The sequence below is a fragment of the Sinocyclocheilus anshuiensis genome, unplaced genomic scaffold (genome assembly GCF_001515605.1).
Source record: "Sinocyclocheilus anshuiensis isolate Anshui unplaced genomic scaffold, SAMN03320099.WGS_v1.1 scaffold1344, whole genome shotgun sequence".
Taxonomy (NCBI): Eukaryota; Metazoa; Chordata; class Actinopteri; order Cypriniformes; family Cyprinidae; genus Sinocyclocheilus; species Sinocyclocheilus anshuiensis.
The window spans coordinates 139,387-151,378 of NW_015542396.1; the positions used below are offsets into that span (position 1 = coordinate 139,387).

General features: G+C 35.9%; 1 long non-coding RNA gene across 1 annotated transcript; it reads left to right on the top strand.

Annotated features, from left to right (window-relative positions):
* The first annotated feature begins 2,200 nt into the window (after positions 1–2,200).
* LOC107692852 (uncharacterized) lies at positions 2,201–3,227 on the top strand. Its single transcript, XR_001634679.1, has 3 exons — positions 2,201–2,264; positions 2,984–3,009; positions 3,192–3,227. It is a non-coding gene; the product is annotated as an uncharacterized LOC107692852 (long non-coding RNA).
* Positions 3,228–11,992: the final 8,765 nt, after the last annotated feature.

Consider the following 11,992-nt stretch of genomic DNA (forward strand, 5'->3'; position numbering starts at 1 on the left):
ACAAGCTGTCGTTTTGGCAGATTGGCTACAATATAAGGTGTTTTTAGACTAACAAGACAGTTCTGAGTTCTGAGACTTACAGGATGTTTTTATGGTACAATTACCTTTTTTATATATCAAAATATGAAGGAAATTTGGGTTTCTCAGCTTATGACCCCTTTAAGGAGTGTAATATAAAGTTAAATTGTATTTCAAAATATTTAAAATACTTATAATATATTTCAAATATTTCAAAGTATATAACCAATATATGTGTGGCTTTCTGTGCATGTGATTACTTTGCTTACTGCATTAACAATAAGCATGTCACACGTATGTAACAGTCATGTGTCCAGTCTACACTCTGCTGTCTGTGTCGAAATCTTTTTTGGACTTTTTGTAATCTTTTGAAGTATTAAATCATGCATTTATTGCAAGCTGTTGCAATATGCATATTGAGATATGTACATTTGCAATTTTGATATATTGTGCAGCCCTACCAAAATTATGTCAAAATTACTGTCTTGGTGAGTATTCACATAAACACAGTCGGTTATGTCTTAGGTGGACCAAACAGTTCAGAAAGTGTGTGTGTAGCAAAATATTGCAGCCCTTAAAGTTACAGCAACTAAATAAACCTGTTTCCATCTGTGTGCTTAATATGAACCAAACAACAGAAGACAGAGAGAAAATCATGCTTTCTTCAGGCATGCTTTCTTCTCACAAAAACAATGTGAAACATCTAGTGAGTTATGGAGTTTTCAGGTTTTAAATGTATATATAATTTAAGTTTATTTTACACACTTTAAGCAGTATTGTAGTGCATATCAAATATTGCATTATTTAACGAGTTATCTCGATCGCATTTTTCTTCAATATCGTTGTTTTTGGCATACAAGAATACAGTCAACCTTGTTGAGAAAAGAGACAACTAGATTTGTATAGATCATGGTGGCCTCCATATAAAGACGAGTCAGGTAAGCAGAATAAATTGCACTGTAAATAAACATTATTAAAACAAATGGTAAAGTAACTAGTAAAATTAGTTTATTAGTTTAATCCCTATGAATCAAAGCAATTTAATAACTATATGACATTATCACACACTAATATTTAAAAAAAATGTCCCTTTCATAGCAAAAGGCAATATTATTATTCTGAATAATATTCTCTATATTGCACAAGGATTAGGGAATAACTTTCTGAATAATTTGCACATGCTTTGATGTTTTTAGATCACTTATGGAATTTAATGGATTTATAGTATTGCATACATTTAAATTTCTGAAATTATTATAAACCTTAAAAATACTTTCTTTAAGAATTGTGCTATGCATTTACATGTATCGGAGTTGGTTTGGGATCAAATGTTATCTCTGTTGCTAACTTATAGGCTTTGCACCGCGATTGGTTGCAAAACGCGGTACTACACATGGTCGGGTAAAACGGTTTAAAATTAGTTCACTTTTAAAAATGTTACAACAATCCCACCAATAACAAACATACTATCATAAAACCATACATTTCCACCTATCAAACTATGCTTACCTCTCAACCATCAACGACAGTGAGGAGACTCGCGTTCAGCGTGACTGGCACTTCTTCATCCATTGGCTTAATGGCGACTTGCATACATCGCCACCTATGGGGTTGCTCAATTATATTTAACAAAGAGGGACTCTCAAACTGGGAGGAAAAGAAAGAAGTAAAAAAAAAATGATATGACCATTATATTTTTGGTAACACCATTGCTTTGAATATAGTATAGTAAAACACAAACACGCACTATATAGTAACCCTATCTTTTTTTACCTTTAATGCTAAGTTAACGCAATGTGTCTGTAACAATGTTTGTAGGTCGGGAAGGAGGCGGGAACCGACGAACATTTAAACAATTTAATAATAACATAAACAAACACAAAATGAAAGTAAAGCGGCAGCCCCTCGCGGACGACTGCCGCACACAAAACACAAAATAAAATCCAGCCCTGGTCCTCTCTCGTCTTTCACTGTCATAACTCCTCCTTTTATCCTTCCGGAGCTCCTCCGTGGGACCCGAGACCGGTGAGTGGTGCAGCTCATCATCAATTACTCCACCGGCCTCCCTCCGTTCCCACGGCTCTCGGCCCCGCCCCCACTAGTCACAATGCGGTTTAAGGTTCAACCTTGCTCGGTTCCCACGGCTCTCGGCCCCGCCCCTCTCGTCACAGTGCCGGGGTCTGTGCCCACCGCGCGCACACCTGACTCCCCTTTGAGTGACATCCCCAGCAGTGCGTTTTCCTGAGGTGAATACATTTTTACTTAACCAATTTAGTTAAATTACTCTTAAAAGTACAGGCCGACAACAAAAGTAAATGACATTTAAAACTATTTAGAAAAAAAGTAATAAAATGTAATTATATTAAAGTTATTATACTAACAAACAGTCTGAGGGAACAGTTCGTTTGTCTCAGGGTTATAACTACTAAAATAAATAGCAGCCGTTTTTACTTATGAAACCCATTAAATTGTTATAAAAATTGGACTGTCTTTTCCGATAAATGTATCACATTTTACACAGACAACGATTTTCCGTCTTTTTACATACAGTCCGCTCATAAGCGCCGTTAAATGCCGTTACATCAGTGTGACGTCATTGCTAATGAAGCCAATCCGCTCCGTTTGAGAGACGCTCTTTCGTTTCAGTAATCTGTCATGTTAACGTTACTTAAAAAGAGACCAATTATACTTAATATCTTCATTGTTTATATTTGTATGGAAAATAATGCGTTGTCACAGGTTTGACGCTGCGCGTGCACCTGGAGAGAGAGAGAGACGAGACTCCTGTATAGATTAGAACTCTATAATGAAATCGGTCATCCCTCATTTTGTAACAACCATAATAATAATAATAATTTTATTTTATTAAATTAATTTCAATAATAATTACATTTCTGTAATAATTAAAGGTTTAATTATTATGATTATTACCATGAAAATAATTATTATTCTCTCTTTTTTTCAGTGTAGATTGCTGTCTGATTGTTGTAAGTGAAAATAGTAGCAGTCAACCTACATCTCTGATTTGCCAGATTCATCATAACATGCTAATTAATCAATAATCACTGATGAAACTGAAAACATTTAAATTTGTACAGACACATTTTAATTTGTACAGATATATCTCACTCATATTTGTTCTTCTTTTTCTCTCTTTTTGCTTGTGTCTACAGCAGCTACATACACCACAAAGGCTCTTTTAAGAGCCACATCTCAGAGAGCATCTTTGGCTTTGTAAGTAGGCCTATACATTTTTATTCATGCATTCTAATTCATACAGAGATTTGCAATATCTAATATTGTCTTTGTTTATTTTTCAACTTTGTCAACAGTAGCTACATATACCCCAAAGGCTCTTTTAAGAGCCACATCAGCATCTTTGGCTTTGTAAGTACATGTTTTGCCTGACACCTTCTCAGTATTTTGGTTTAGATCAGTTAAGCCAGTGTAGCCAGTTTTCTAGGGTCAGAAAAAAAGACCCTTTAATTATGAATCTATTTAAAATAAACTCCAGTCAGTCCTTTGCACAAAAGATGTTGTCTCTTTCTGGAAATCTGTTTGCTTTGACCTCATATGCACTATAAATACAAAAAATATGCCCAATTATTACTGAAACTCAACTGAATTAAGCAAAATAAATAAACCTAAAAACATTAACTTACGTTTTTTGTCAACCATTAGCTATAGCAATAGCATACATACATGAACATCACTGCATCAGCAACTACCATGACTTTTAAATAAAGCAACATGCAGCATACCATCAACATGTTTTAGTCTGTCCTCAGCAGCAAATCCCAACAGAAAATTAAACATTTCCTTCACATTCATTAAATAACAAAAATAAAAAAAATAAAAATAAAAAAATCAGTACATGTTAACATTTATTCTACTGTGTTTTCAAAACTTTTTTCGTATAAGAGCAATGAACTTTCACTATTGGGTGAGTGAAATGCACTTGTTTAATTTAGTGAATTTGACTGTTAGGTTTAACAGTAAATTACTGTATTTTTTAACAGATTATCTTAGCAATTTAGCATTACTTTTCTGTTTTTTAACTGACAACTGTTTGTCTTACAGGACCATGAAGGTAAATTTATAGTTTATTATTTTTTTAAATAAGCTTCATGTTTTGTATTAACCCCACAGCAAAATGTATTGTAACCTGTAAGATTTTTGTGTTTTATGTAGAGATACAAGGCATTGGCTCATTGTCCATTAAAGATATGATTTGTTTAGATAGATAATTTAAAAGAAAAAAGGAGTAGTAGAAAGTTTTAATTTAAGATATTCAACCAATATCCAATGAATTTTGAATAAAATTTAGCATCTCATTTGTTGACAACCGTATTGACATTACTCTACATAGCCTACAACCACCACGCTATCTATAGAGTCTTCTTGCTGACGGTTCTTAAGTTTGTCAACAAGTTTTCACTTATTAAAATAAATAGAATACGCATCAAATTATTATTTATACAAACAATTATACATGACCGTTACGGCAAAATAAAGCAACTAAGACGCTGTGGGGAAAAATAAAACGTAACCGTCACTACGTTCCCTCACCCACCATGTTTAAAATTTATGGCCCGCCCGGGTATCAAAATTTTCTCCTGAGTTTTCCAGTCATAAATACTAAAGAAGCCGTTCACCGATTCCGATACACGAATGCAGTATAAAATCATTCAGTTATCGCATGCCGTTGCTACATGCATATCCCGATGTGTACATTTACGATATGTCGATAATTTCGATATACAAAGCTTGCCGATTTGTCAAAACATTAGGATATAATAAGAGCATAGTAAAATGCTTACCTGTCTCAGCATTTAAGCGCTTTAAACCATTAACAAAGTCCAATAACCGCTGCGACCTGCTGTCATGTGTAAAAAGACCGAAGCATGTTGGCGAGATCTATTGGCGGACGAAGCACCGCTAGTTTATACCGCCACCTAACGAAATAATTGTCAAACCAAATGCAGAATCTGACAGTAGTAGCAACAATTCACTTAATCAGCTGCAAACAAAACTGCAAACATGGGCAGCGTCTTTTTGCATTCCTCTAGTAGCTTTAACAGCACTACTGTCAATCTTAAGATCAGAATTTCCTGATTTGCCCAAGGATGCAAGGACCCTTCTTGGTACACAGTCAAAGGTACCCGTAGCAAACATTTGCAATGGTGAATATTACCATTTTGGCCTGGTAAATGTCTTGCAAAACATATTAGGCCGCATCTCCAGTATCCCTACAAATTTAAAGGTCCCATGACATGCTGCTTTTTGGATGCTTTTATATAGGCCTAAGTGGTCCATAGTACTGTATCTGAAGTCTCTTTCCCGAAATTCAGCCTTGGTGCAGAATTTCAGCCACTACGAGCCAGTCCCACAATGAGCTTTCCTTAGGACGTGCCATTTCTGTGTCTGTAGCTTTAAATGCTAATGAGGAGGAGAGAGGCGGGGCACCAGAAGAAAGTAAATAAACGAATAAACAAACAAACAAACAACCTGCGTTAGGGAACCACAGTGTAAACTGGCCCTGAAAGGACAAAATTACTGTACAACATGCATAAATTTACATTTCATATAACAAAATAAAGCCGTCATTTTCTCCCCATTATTATTTTATTACTATTGTTTTAACATTTTGTGTATATATTGTAAATACTTAATAAATTAATTTATTTGGCCAGTCCCATTACATAATACCATTAACAGACAGTTATATATTGAAACAATTGTCACTTTGGTGTTTGACAGTACTTTGCTAAAAATATCCCTTGGTTGGGGAAAAAGTAGTAAATATTTGTTCTATCTTTCCATGCATAGATAATTACCATTTTACTTACATAAATTATCATTTGCATTTTTGTCAATTGCTAACACACAATTCATGAAATAATTCATTGTTTTGTCACAACTATAAGCACAATTTCAAAACTTCACACAAACTTGTACAAACCTCAAATTTCCTGTCACAATCAAGTATTTCAGTCAAAAACATTCTATTTTGTCATAATCTAACTAGCCTCATATGACACAAAACCTGGCAAATACAGATTCTTCACTGTCTGAAAAATTAGTCAGTAATCATTGGTAAAAAAACAAAACAATACGTTTTAGTTTATAAAGCAATATACAACTCATATTCAGTTATGTTTCTTCTTTTTCTCCAATTTGTTTGTCAACAGCAGCTGAATAAACCCCAAAGGCTCTTATAAGAGCCATCCAAACACAGGGCATCTTAGCTTTGTAAGTATATTTTTACTGATTAATACTAAAAGATTTATTAAAGCTACATCATACGGCAAGCTAATCAACAGAAATGTCTTGATAAAGACAGTATTTGCATATAGTCTTCTGAAAACTCTCATCCTCTCAAACTCTCAAAGACCCATGTTGTTGTCAATCTCCACTCTTCAACACAACTGCATTTTACAGTAAAAAGCCATTTTCTTCTAAGTGCAATGTTGGTCCATGAAGGTCATTCATTTTTATAATTCATTTTCAGTAGCTAAACCCTTTAAAAGTTTTAAATTAAGATAAATGGCCCAGAAAGGTAATGATAAAAGCGTAGAAGTTTCACCAATTGAAAGATTTTACATCAATTCCATGCAAAATGGGACAGTACCATGTGATCTTCTTTTGTGGAACACAAAATGTTAAATTCTTAATCCATACATTCCTGAACATTTCCATTTAGAATTGAAGCAACTTTATTACTATTTACATTTTTGGGTTAACTATTCCTTTAAGAAGCCTCCAAATAAAGTTGCATGTTGAATCAAAATGCTTAATTAAATAGGCAGATTTAAAATCAACAAAATTTGTTTTGTTTTTTTTCTTTATTGTCCTTATTTACGGTTCTTATTTTTGTCTTTCAGGAGCATTTCCAAAGAAAAAACATCCACGAGATGCAAGTAATAATTACAAACACAACACTTCCCAACACATCAACTTAACATTAACACTAACTAGCTTTTATAGAAACAATATCCCTGTAAATATAGATCTGTATATAGCCCGATACATGTACAAAATACTGACAATAACACACACATACACATATCACAATGTCTTACTGGACTAAAAGGAGAAAGACTTTAACAGATAGAAAAGGAGATTTTGGATGAATACCAAACACAAACTAAAAACACTAATGAATTTAATGTTCTTGGTCACAAGAGTCAAAACTCTGGAACTAGAGAACTCTCATCTTTTTGTAATATAGTTTCCTCTCTTGCGCCCCCACATGAGAACTCATGTGATCTGGAAAAAAACACTGACGCTGATTTTTCATTTGATTCGGAAACTCCCTCTGATCCTGGTAGTATCTCTGATTCAGTCAAACCAAATGCAGAATCTGACAATAGTAGCAACAATTCACTTAATCAGTTGCAAACAAAACTGCAAACATGGGCAGCGACTTTTTGCATTCCTCTAGTAGCTTTAACAGCACTACTGTCAATCTTAAAATCAGAATTTCCTGATTTGCCCAAGGATGCAAGGACCCTTCTTGGTACACAGTCAAAGGTACCCATAGCAAACATTTGCAATGGTGAATATTACCATTTTGGCCTAGTAAATGGCTTGCAAAACATATTAGGCCGCATCTCCAGTATCCCAAAAATTTAACAACTCTTGCTGTGCAGTTCAACATTGATGGCATTCCCCTGTTTAACATTCCCCAATTCTTGCAACAGTTGACTGATAAAACACAATCTCCATTTATAATTGGTTTGTTTTATGGCAACAGTAAACCAAGCTCAGTCTGGGAGTACTTGAGAGATTTCATTGCAGAATTGAAAGTGGTTCTGGATGAAGGTATTGTGGAGAATGGTACTCGGTTTAAAGTTGCTGTCTCCTCCTTTATTTGTGACGCCCCTGCACGAGCATTTGTTAAACAAGTGAAGTCTCACAATGGCTATTTTGGTTGTGACAAATGTTCACAGACTGGAGTATGGTCAAATAAAATGACATATCCTGAAACGGATGCTTCACTATGTACGGACTTGGTACAGAATGGTAACCCAGTTCCCGGTAGATTACATGCACACCTGCTGCCTCGGAGTGATTTTCATGCCATGGGACCTTTAACAACTCTTGCTGTGCAGTTCAACATTGATGGCATTCCCCTGTTTAAAAGCTCCAGAACACGATTTTGGCCAATTCTTGCAACAGTTGACTGTGATAAAACACAATCTCCATTTATAATTGGTTTGTTTTGTGGCAACAGTAAACCAAGCTCAGTCTGGGAGTACTTGAGAGATTTCATTGCAGAATTGAAAGTGGTTCTGGATGAAGGTATTGTGGAGAATGGTACTCGGTTTAAAGTTGCTGTCTCCTCCTTTATTTGTGACGCCCCTGCACGAGCATTTGTTAAACAAGTGAAGTCTCACAATGGCTATTTTGGTTGTGACAAATGTTCACAGACTGGAGTATAGTCAAATAAAATGACATATCCTGAAACGGATGCTCCACTACGTACGGACTTGGATTATGAAATGATGAAAAATGAAGAACACCATTTAAGTAACAGCTTAAGCCCCTTGACCGGACTAGTAAAAATGGTAACCCAGTTCCCGGTAGATTACATGCACACCTGCTGCCTCGGAGTGACAAGGAGATTAATACAAATGTGGATGAAAGGAAAAAACCTTAGAACAAGATTGCCATCACAGCATATCCTAGGGATTTCGGACAGACTTGTTGCTCTCCATGCTTTTATGCCCCAAGAGTTTGCCAGGAAGCCTGGTTCTTTGACAGAGGTGGATAGATGGAAGGCCACAGAGTTCCGCCAGTTCATGCTATACACTGGTCCCGTTGTTTTAAAAGGATTTGTCGAAAGTGAAATTTATGACAACTTTCTTCTCTTTTCTGTTGGCATGTTTCTGCTGCTCAGTCCTGGCCTCTCTGCTTCAATGACTGAATTTGCCAACAAGGCTCTTTTGTCATTTGTTAGACATTACAGCAGACTGTATGGCACAGACGAAGTTGTTTTCAATGTCCACCAGGTTATTCATCTTGCAGAGGAGTATAAAGCATTCGGCCCTCTTGATAATATATCAGCATTTCCATATGAGAATTACCTGGGAGAACTGAAACGATTGGTAAGAAAACCAGATCGTCCTTTACAGCAGGTTGTCAAAAGACTTTCAGAAATGCTTCCAAAGGAATCTTACCAATCAAATGATGAACCCCGTCTCTCATCAAGTTCAAATGAGTTTAAGAAGGCGCATTTCTCTGATTGTGTTTTGTCACCTAAACAAGGAGACAACTGCATTAAAATCGACACAGACATTGCCGTAATTAAGCACATAATCAAACAGAATGAAAGTGTCCTTTTAGTGTGTCAGAGGTTCCGAAAAACTGAATCGTTTTACACTTAAGCCTGTGTTATACTTTCCGCATGAGCAATCCGGACGCGTACACGGACAGCGCGGACGCGGACTACTTGTATTTATACTACCGAAAGCATACGCGCGCGGTCACAAAAAATGGGAGGCATGCGGAACCTCCGCGCACACTCTCCGATGACGATTTTTACGTCACGCATACCATAGCGGACACGCTTAGGGATTTCGGACAGACTTGTTGCTCTCCGTGCTTTTATGCCCCAAGAGTTTGCCAGGAAGCCTCGTTCTTTGACAGAGGTGGATAGATGGAAGGCCACAGAGTTCCGCCAGTTCATGCTATACACTGGACCAGTGGGGACAACGAGACCCGTTGTTTTAAAAGGATTTGTCGAAAGCAAAATTTATGACAACTTTCTTCTCTTTTTTGTTGGCATGTTTCTGCTGCTCAGTCCTGGCCTCTCTGCTCCAATGACTGAATTTGCCAACAAGGCTCTTTTGTCATTTGTTAGACATTACAGCAGACTGTATGGCACAGACGAAGTTGTTTTCAATGTCCACCAGGTTATTCATCTTGCAGAGGAGTATAAAGCATTCGGCCCTCTTGCTGTGTAGAGTCAGGCTTTTGGAAAAGGGTTTACATTTAAGTAAACGTAAAATATTGAAGAAAGCAGAAATAATTTGTTCAAAATTGGTAGTACTATATCATAGGGTTAGTTCACCCAAAAATGGAAATTCTATCATCGCTCCAAATCCATAAGACTTTTGTTCATCTTAAAAACACATATGAATCGTGAAATGAAATCTGAGAGATTCCAGCCATTCCATTAACAGTCCAGCTAGCAAACTTACCAATCAAATGATGAATCCCGTCTCTCATCAAGTTCAAATGAGCTTAAGAAGGCGCATTTCTCTGATTGTGTTTTGTCAACTAAACAAGGAGACAACTGCATTCAAATCGACACAGACATTGCTGTAATTAAGCACATAATCAAACAGAATGAAAGTTTCCTTTTAGTGTGTCAGAGGTTCCGAAAAACGGAATCGTTTTACACTTACCCGTGCGACTCCTCTGCAATCGGATGTCACAGAGTCTCCGTCTTGCAAGAAAACACTGAATTGGTAGCTTTGTCCAGTGTGGAACAAAAATATGTCCTTCTTCCTGAAAATGAGAATGGGTTTTTCGCAATACCCCTTCTCCACTGCAAATAAAGCATTTGCTCAGCACAGTAAGCACATACGGTGGGTGTAGTGTCAGGCTTTTGGAAAAGTGTTTACATTTAAGTAAACATAAAATATTGAAAAAGCAGAAATAATTTATTCAAAATTGGTAGTACTATATCATAGGGTTAGTTCACCCAAAAATGGAAATTCTATCATTGCTCCAAATCCATAAGACTTTTGTTCATCTTAAAAACACATATGAATCGTGAAATGAAATCTGAGAGATTCCAGCCATTCCATTAACAGTCCAGCTAGCAAAAACGTTCTTGATCCAAAAATGTCATCTTAACAGTGGAAAATGAATCCATATGGATCAAAAGGATTAGTCCAAGTCTTCTGAAGAGACACAATCACTTCAAATGATGGATAGATTTGATGCTTTTATTCAATTCTTTGTAAATACTGGTTAACAAACATACAGAAAGTGCTTCAAATTTTGTAAAAGTAAGTTCAAACACACTAGAACAAACCTCATTGGCTCGTGGGAGATGCACACACACAAGCACTTGAGTTTATGCAATGCACTGTACATGTGCTTTAATAAATGTTTATTATGGTTCAATTAAATCTGTCTGTCATGTAAAGTGATTGTGTCTCTTCAGAAGACTTTGATTAAACCTTTTTATTCAAATGAATTCATCTTTCAATGTAATGATAACATTACATTTTTGGATCTAGAAATTTTTGCTAGTTGGACTGTCAATGGAGTGACCGAAATTTCTCCAAATTCATAAAAAAAATATGAAGTGTTTCCAAGATGAACCAGAGTCTTATAGGTTTAGAGTGATTCTTCTAATTAGACACACTTTTATCTTTCCTAGACAATAATGGATAAAGTGAAGCAGTGTTACGCTTTGATAGAATTTCCAGACAAAAGCTCAGACGTTGTCCCAGAAAATTGGCTTTTTGAACAAAAGTGTTATTGGCCAAATTACAACCAAACAAAATTAAAGGCAGCAGTGAAGAGAAAAGAGCCTGTACAAGATGGATGGAAACTCTTTGAGCCTGTTCGACTGCTCAAAAACTGTGGTAAGAATGGAATGCAAATAATTTAATTTTTATTATCTCCATGCTCTGATTACTATGCTTTGCTGAAGATATCTATTATCTATCATCTATTATCTATATTATTAGAAACCCTAGAGAAAGCACAGAAGTGGCTAAAAAAAGTATGTGGATTCTGATCGCCATACATCGGAAATAACTTCTGATGAAGAGGGCCATGATAAAAGAATAAAAAGGAAGAAGAGGTTAGCTTAATGATGAAATTTTAAATAATTGTATAAGTGTTGTCCTATTGAGAAGTAATATGAATGTTTAACTTCACAGGCCTAATCCACGCTATATGGATTTTATGGAGAATGAATCTGACCAGGATGATATGGCATCAAAAAAAA